This window comes from Mus musculus, chromosome 8, assembly GCF_000001635.26.
Source record: "Mus musculus strain C57BL/6J chromosome 8, GRCm38.p6 C57BL/6J".
NCBI lineage: Eukaryota > Metazoa > Chordata > Mammalia > Rodentia > Muridae > Mus > Mus musculus.
This window is the reverse complement of record NC_000074.6, coordinates 114110515-114119036: the sequence shown is the minus strand read 5'-3', so window position 1 is coordinate 114119036 and position 8522 is coordinate 114110515.

Sequence of the window (8522 nt, the reverse complement as noted above, 5' to 3'; positions counted from 1 at the left end):
GATATTGAGCCAACTGTTGTTGGGCTTCAATGTCTTTATGTGCCTGGTAAGGGGTTAAGCAGACTGAATGAAACCTGGGCTCCCATGCCAATACGGACATGTTCCTAAAAAGGAACTCTTACTCTTTTGCCAGTAAGTGTGCCATGACCAACACTCTGTGCTGGTTGCCTAGCCCTCTCCAAGTGGTGAATAGATTGTGTGTAGTGGGTCCCTGGGCTCACGTGCTCACACAGGTTGCTGTGTATTCTCTTATTCTTCCTGTTTCACTTCTGCAAATCCATTTCCTATCATTCTGTCCAAATATTGATGAAGAAAAACCCAAGGGAGATTCATAGTCCACCATGACTTGTTAACAACACTTTTTAATTCTATGCTCAAGGAAATGCCTCCCTGGTTCATTCCATATCCTGATAAAGTCTCCTCCTCTCTGTTGGGCCTCAATGTTACCAAGCACTCTCATCTTTGCTTAAACTGCATCAGTTTCCCTGTATCTCACAAGAAATTTGGAAACAGAAATGATTAGAGGAAAATTAATTCAGTCAGGCACGGCTGGGAAAAAAAGGAAAGCAAAGTTCTCAGTTTTCCTCCTTCTTGCCTGTGGCAGTGTTACAACTTCATAGACATGATGAGCCCAAAGCCAGGAAAAGCATTCAAAATGACGATTTTACCATGAGGTGAATTGACAAAATCTTTTCCCAAGAGCCTGAGGCTTCAACATGTTGTTTCCCCCCTCCCAATATAGTTCTCTTGGGGGCAATGTTCATTCTTCAGGGTCCGTTGACGAATCCTTGGGAGTCTGTGTTACAGTGTTCCATCAGCCATGCATCTGGTCTTGCCTTTCTGCCCAGCCCTCATTTCAGCAATGATCCCTTGGTGATGGTTTCCCACCCCAGGCCTCCTCACAGCTAGGATGGCTGTGATGGCTCAGTTCTCTCAAAGCCCCTGCAGACATCTTGAATCAAGCTTTCCTTCAAATTTTCACATATCTGAGCATTTGTTTGCATAGCAAAAGGACAACTTATTATTTCACATGCAGTAAGTGGGAAAGCATTTACTGATATAAATTGATGATTATTTGTGTTGGGTTTTCATATGTCCCAAGGGTCAGCCCTGAATGAGCAGCCAGTCACCCGCTGCTGTTGTTACCTATGAACAATGATTGTTTTATATGGTGAGAGGCAACCCTGTGTTCTTCAGCCTCCCCATTGACTTAAAAAAATAATAATAATTAAATTTGTCCTGAGATCAATGCATATTGATCCATCTCACAGCCACCTCCCTATTCCTCTTGTCCACTTCTCCAATCTCTCTCACATATTTATGTCTATCTCTTTGCATTTGTAACATGTTGCAATCAGCCATGTTGCAATCATCTGTTTGACTGACCAAGGCTTTGGAGCTATCAACTGGAGCAGAGTAGACTCAGCAGTAGGCACACAGTTAAAGATAGTGATTGCTCCTCTTCCCAGAATCTATCAAGGGTCAGTAGTCCAAAATCTATCAGAGGTCAATATTTGTTCTAGGCTCTGAAACTGATGGTCTGAAACCTACTATTGGTTTCAGATCCTGGGACAAAGAGTAAAGAATAATGCACTGTAAATCCCTCCCCTTTTCTTGACTGATTGCTGATAGAGCCAGTCTTATGTATGTCACTGGATCATGGGACTGATCATAATAAAATCCATGGATCAGTCCCATGATTCAGTGACATACAGGATGAAGGCACACAATAAGGGACAGTATAGTGTTCAGATATGGGGAGTGTGTGTCGTCGTCCCCCCCCCCCCCCCGTTTCTAGCTTGGTGGCCCTGGGCAGATTCTACCTGTTCTACCTGTCTGAGCTGCATTTCCCTTGTCTGGAAAATAGAGATGATGGTTAGACTTCACTCGTTGGGCTTTTTGGTGGTGGTGGTGGTGGTGGGGGGGAATGAATAGATAAATCATATATGGAATGCATTTAATGTTGGATCTGGTGCCAAGTTATATTTATATATGGAAAATCATCTAGCATGCTCCAGACCCTGGGATAGATCCTTAGCCAAATAAATAAATAAATAAATAAATAAATAAATAAATGCATTTCCAGTTGTCAATTTATACCTGAGTTTTTATTTCACACAGCTACTTGTTAGCTAGCTCCAAAATCCTGGCCAGAGCGTGTCATCTGTAAACCTGTACCTCTTCTTCCCCCCCCCCCAAACTGGAAAAGAATCTGTTAAGCCCAAGATGTACAACCAATAACTGAAGTTGTCTATCTAAAAGGCAGCTCAGCAAATGGGGGAGGGGTAAAGGTTGGTGCACGAACAGTGCCAAAGACATTAGACCCAGAGCTCTAACCCTAGAGTTCCTTTGTTGCCTCTCTCACAGAAATAAATATTTAAGTTTGCACTTAAGCAGGGAAATGCATTATAACAGGACATAGGATTGAGGCTAACCAGGACAGGTAGATTTTAGGAAAGCAGACCTCAAGTGGATCCTATTGGTTGAGGGAAAGAACCAGAACTGTTGAGCTGCAAAGGAGCATCAGGAAGCAAGCAGGTAGCTGCTGGTAGGGAGGGAGAGGTGGAGAGAGGAAGGGGCTGGGACCATAACAGAATTTAGGGCTTTGGTTTCTATTGCAATCTAAGCATCCCCAGTGATCTCTCCATTAGCTGCCTGCATCTTAGTTGCCATATTTGTGGAAACAGTGTTTACCCAGCAGCTGCTACAATGAAGCATCAGCTTTGTGATTACTCCTCTTGCTAACAGCTGTTCCTCCTGAACCCGGGTTACCTAATTTGGTGAGGCTGGTGTGCAGACAAATGGGCTTTGATATGATAAATGGGCCATGAAAGGGAAAAGAAAAGACTCTCAGAGCTCATTTCCATTCCATCCCAGAGAAAAAGCATAAAAGGTCCCCAGCTGTGAAAACCCCGGCAGATTAGAAGCAGGTTTCTTGTGACTGTCAGCTTGGCTGGGGGATCATCCTGCCAGCCCAAGTGCTAGTGATTTGAAAATTTTATACTGGTCTTTCTCTTAGGACACACAGACACTTTCTAAACATTTCCCCCAAAACTTGAGGAGGCGGAGAGGCTAGGATATTATTGCGCAATTAAAAAGTCATTTTAGAAGAACTGTTTTAATAATCTGTCATGGGCTGCATGGCTGAAACTTCTTCAGAAGGAGTTGTTACCTGAGCACTGGACAGCTTGGTGTTTGCAAACATGGTATATCATCTTCATAGGTTGCCCTTGCAGCGTCCATCCAAGGTGTGTGGTCATCCTGTCGTCGTGCCCTCTGTTCTGTGTCCCTCTCTTCCCCCCACCCCCCATCTTGCTCATGTTCTGAAGCTGGCCTGAGTGGTTCCGTTGGAGATGCAGCTGTAACTCCCTAGAGGTGGAAAGTTTTGGTTTGGTATTCAATCGGGAGAACTGAGGCGGTTTGTCTTTTGGGTCAAGAGATTTATTAGCCCTCTAGGGTTGCAGGAACAGATTCCCTTTTCTCTTGATTTAAACAATAAGAAGGCAAGAAAAGCAAGGTATCAGTACTCCACTGGATTTTATTGAATGCAGAAGTACACGTACACACACACACACACACACACACACACAGAGAGAGAGAGAGAGAGAGAGAGAGAGAGAGAGAGAATCCAAGTTTGCCTGGAAACACAGAGTTTCAGAGTTTTTTCTACAGCCCAGGTCCTTTTGCCTAGTGATGTATAAAGCCACCCACAATGGGCTGAGCCCTCCCACATCATCATCAATTAAGACAATCCCCCACAGACATGGCCACAGCTGTTGGCACTGTGGGAGGGAGGTTGTAGAAACTTTGAGGGAGGAGGCCCGGCTGGTGGAGGTGATACTGGGAAAGGGCCTCTATGGAGGATTGCTTTCTGGTTCACTTCCTGCCCAAGCTCCCAGCTTCCTGATCATTTGAGGTGTGACAAACCCTGCAGCAAGCTTCTGCCACCTTGACCTAGCTATCTTCCCTACTGTGATAGACTGTACCCCTTTAATTGTGTGACAAAGAAAGCTCCCATAATTTGGCTTCTGTCAGGCACTTCATCCCAGCAAAGAGAAAACTAACAGAGCAACAGTGGCTACCATGACCCATGTCTAGCTTTGGTGCCCTCTTTTATACTTTTTGAAGGTGCTGGAAGAATTCACTTCCCTCTGGTGGAAGGTTGCCATTTTCCCTATGGCTGCCAGCAAGGGTCCCTATCAGTTACTATAGGCATTGCATTCACAACATGATATATTGTTTTGTTGTTGTTTAAAGATTTATTTACTTAGTTTGATGTATTTGAGTACTCAGTCGGTATATATACCTGAATGCCAGAAGAGGGCATTGGATCACCGTATAGAGAGGGTTGTGAGCCATCATGTGGTTGCTGGGAATAGAGCTCAGGACCTCTGGAAGTGCTCTTGACTACTGAACCATCTCTCCAGACTTCTTGTTTTCTTTAAGCCAGCAGGACCATAGCTCTGACATTTGGCCTACTTACAAAGACCCTTGTGAGTAGGTCAGACACACTTCGAACAATATCCTTTTTGATTAGAGTGCCGTGACCAATAAGCTAACGTCGCATGTTCAAACAGAGGTGATTGGAAAGACACAGGGAGACACTACTGGGGTACAGGGTTCTTTGGCATCTACCTGTTACCGTCTGGTCTGTACTCTGGTCCCCAAGAAGTAACTCCTCTTATGGCCTCCAAGTGTGACTGTATTTTAACATCAATCCAAGTCCAAGATCCTAAGCCTGAGATTTCCTAGTAGACTGTACTGATCATTCCGCTTGTTTCTTCTTGGGTTTGACCCATGCTCAAGGGCAAGTCACCACACAGCTGTGTACATAACCGTGTAGGAATCTCAACACTCTCAGCATGGGTGTCATCAGAGCATGTAGCTATGGCTTAATAAGTGAATAAGAAATTGGTTTTGCCTGTGGCACTCCCATCTTGGAACACCCGACCATGTATGAAGCACTTTGACAGCTGAAGATTCTACGTCTTTGTCTTTCATGGGATTGGGTTACTGGTTTCCCGTTGCCAAGCCATTCCTGAGACAATCAGTGCTATAACAGGAGGGGTTCTCTCAGTGGATGCTTCTGGAAAGTGAGCTAATAGCACTGCACCTGTCCAAAGTGTGCCTGTTGAGACTGCTGGATCCTGGCAAGAGCTCCTATCCTCTTCCAAGCACATGAGAGTGAAGACCCTGATTTTGCAGGTGTTTGGGAATGGGAACAATGACTATAGCCATCTCTCCTCTCTCGTCCATGCACATCTGTCTCACAGAGAGGGTGATGACACACTGAGGTTTCATTTCTCTTGCTTTTCAAGGGTCCTTCCTTTCTCTTCCATTATGGATTTCACGTGAAAGGCGAAGAAGCCTTTAGGAGTGTTTGCGATTTTTTTCTATTATGTTTGAATCTCTGATTTCATTTAAAGGTCATTCGCCTAAGGGAGAGAAATCTATTTCACACTCTCTTGAAACTAGGAAAATAGTCTTTTATCATATTAATGGAGTTATAGATTAAGTTTAAAGGAGAAATTACCTCACTGCTTCCTAATTCTTTAATACATTGTATGGCCTTCTAACATTTTTTAAAAAATAGTCTGTAACATCATTATAATTTTATTTGATTTTCAATATAAGGTCTGTAATCATATATATTAATTCACATATTAAGATTAAGGTTTTCCAGATAAAGCAGTATTACAGATCTTTCTAGGGAACTTGGAAGACCAGAGATCATTAAAGTAGAAAACAGAAATAATTCTAAATATTATCACATAGAAATAATTTCTCTATGTTTTCCTATAATTTGTGAATAGCTCATTTTAACTCAAACGTAGATTTAGAAATATTTCCCTACATATAAAGTGAAATATGCTAAAATATATACAACATTGTATCTAATTTTAATACTGAGTTTATATATCATACATTTTTCTCCAGGCCAATCCTTTTTTAAATGTATTTGAAATTGTCAGATGAAAATTACATTTTTGATTGGTGGAAGTTTTGGGGTACTCTTTTTCTAATTATTTGCTTTTGATAATCACGTATGTGTGCAGAATATATTGTAAGCAAACACATCATGGCTTTCTCTTATCCCTGTCCCACTCCTGTTTCTCTTCTTCTCAGGCCCCTCTCCCCTCCCCTATGGAAGGTAGCTATAGATGCAGTGTGTGTGTATGTGTGTGTGTGTGTGTGTGTGTGTGTGTGTGTGTGTGTGTGATTGTGACGGCCATGCCTACAGGGCAGCAGAGCTTTTAAAGTCTCATTGATTTTGATGAAAACCTGAGCTTGAAAGGAAAGATGGTGGGGCTGGTGAGATGGCTCAGTGGGTAAGAGCACCCGACTGTTCTTCCGAAGGTCCAGAGTTCAAATCCCAGCAACCACATGGTGGCTCACAACCATCCGTAACAAGATCTGACTCCCTCTTCTGGTGTGTCTGAAGACAGCTACAGTGTAGTTACATATAATAATAAAATAAATCTTTAAAAAAAAAAAAAAGGAAAGATGGTAAGCAGATGAATTCCAACTCTATGCATCAGAAAATGAGTTGTCCAGTCTTGTTGGCTAAAGTAAATTTGTTAGTCTAATCGTTCATGGTTTCTTCTCTGCTCACCTGGAAACAGGTGCTGCAGAGAATCCTGCTGCAGCAGATCATGCTAAGGTGGTGTGTGCTGAGGACCGTATTGTAGTCCCACCCTTCCCCACATCTCTTACTACCAGAGTGATGCAAACCAAAACTATACCAAAATTCCATCTTACCCTAGTTAGAGTTGCCATCATCCAGAAAACACAGAATGGCAAATGTTGGTGAGGACAAGGGGAGGGTGGGGGGAGGCAGCAAACTTTATTTCCTACTTGTAGGAATGTAAACTGTTCCAGCCACTGTAGAAACCAATATGAATGTCCATCAAAAAAATAAAAATAGAACTGCCTATACCTTTTTAGCATATATAGCTTGAAATATCCAAGCCAGCAAAGACAAACACACCATGTGCCCCTGTGAGTTCTGTTCTTGGGATTCATCCTGAACCAACTCCACAGCTACCGCTGAGCTCTAATGCTGCCATTGTGTTCCCAAGTGCAGAACAACACAGCGCTTTTACTTATGCCTCAACCTGTTTCCTCCTTCCGTGGCAGAAGCGGGCCTCTTACACTTGGATTGTCATGCCACTCTTCTACCTCAGGTCCTTTGTATGTGCTGTAGTCACAGGCTGGAATTCCCTCTCCCAGTCCTTTCATCTCCCTGGGATTTCACCTGTGCAGGGACACCTCTATAGTCTCCAGCTCAGTTGGTGAAATCTCTCCCGTCCCTGTTTCTTCACTGTTGCGATGGATAGTTTTATGTCAACTTGGCACAAGCTCGAGTTGTTTGAAAGGAGAAAACCTCAACTGAGAAAAGGTTTCTATAAAGTCCAGCTGTAGGACATTTTCTTAATTAGTGATTCAGGGGAATGGGCACCCATTGTGGGTGGTGCCATCCCTGGACCAGGCTAAGCAAGCAAAGGGGAGTGAGGCAGTAAGCAGGACCCCCTTCATGGCCTCTGTATCAGCTCCTGCTTTAGGTTCCTGCCCTACTTGAGTTCCTGTCCTGATTTCCTTCAATGATGGACAGTGATGTGGAACTTAAGTCATATAAACCATTTCTTCCCCAACTTGATTTTTTCCGTCATGGCATTTCATTGCAGGAATATAAAGAACACTGACTAAAAGCTAATGATCTGATTTTTCCCTAGTCTGTACTTAGTATGAGCAGATTACAGAGACAGAAGGTGTCTTTTTCACCACTGAATTTGGGACAGAACATGAAACTATTAACTATATATCTCTGGTATTAGATTTATTTTTGCCAACAGGAAAAATTGCCATAAATGTTGTGGCTTTAAACAATACATTCCCATACAGTAATGGAAGGTAGATATTCAAAAGGGACCCCACTGGGCTAGAAGTACTGTGCATTGGTAGGCACTAGGGTCTCTGGATCCAGAGGGGAGTCTCTCTTGCTCTTCTTGTGAACATGTGATGTGGCCTTTGAGCCGAATCTAGGCAAAGGTACCTATGAATGTGCCGTAACACAGAATAGTAAACTCACTTAAAGCATTATGATTTTGTGGTGGTGGTTGTTGCTGTGGTGGGAGCACTCACATGTGCTTGCACATGAATGTGGAGGTCAGAGGGCATCTTGTAGGTGCTGGTTTTCCTCGTCTACCATGTGGGTCCCAGGATTGAACTCAAGTCATCAGGCTGGTTGGCAAGAGCCTTTCCCTGTTGAGCCATCTCTCCTGCCAGAATATATATATATATATAACCAGTTCTCAAACTTGAGCACTGTAGATGATGATACAGGTGATGTCAAGACGTTGGACACTCCTGCAGTGGCTTCCCTGGTACCTTGGCCTGGGTCACCTTTGTCCATCTTTCAAGTCAGACATGGATCTCTGTGGACCTTTGTTTCCTACCCACTACTGACTTCCCTCCATTCTTCTTTCATTTTTAAGAGCCTCTGTGATTACGTTGAGCTCACC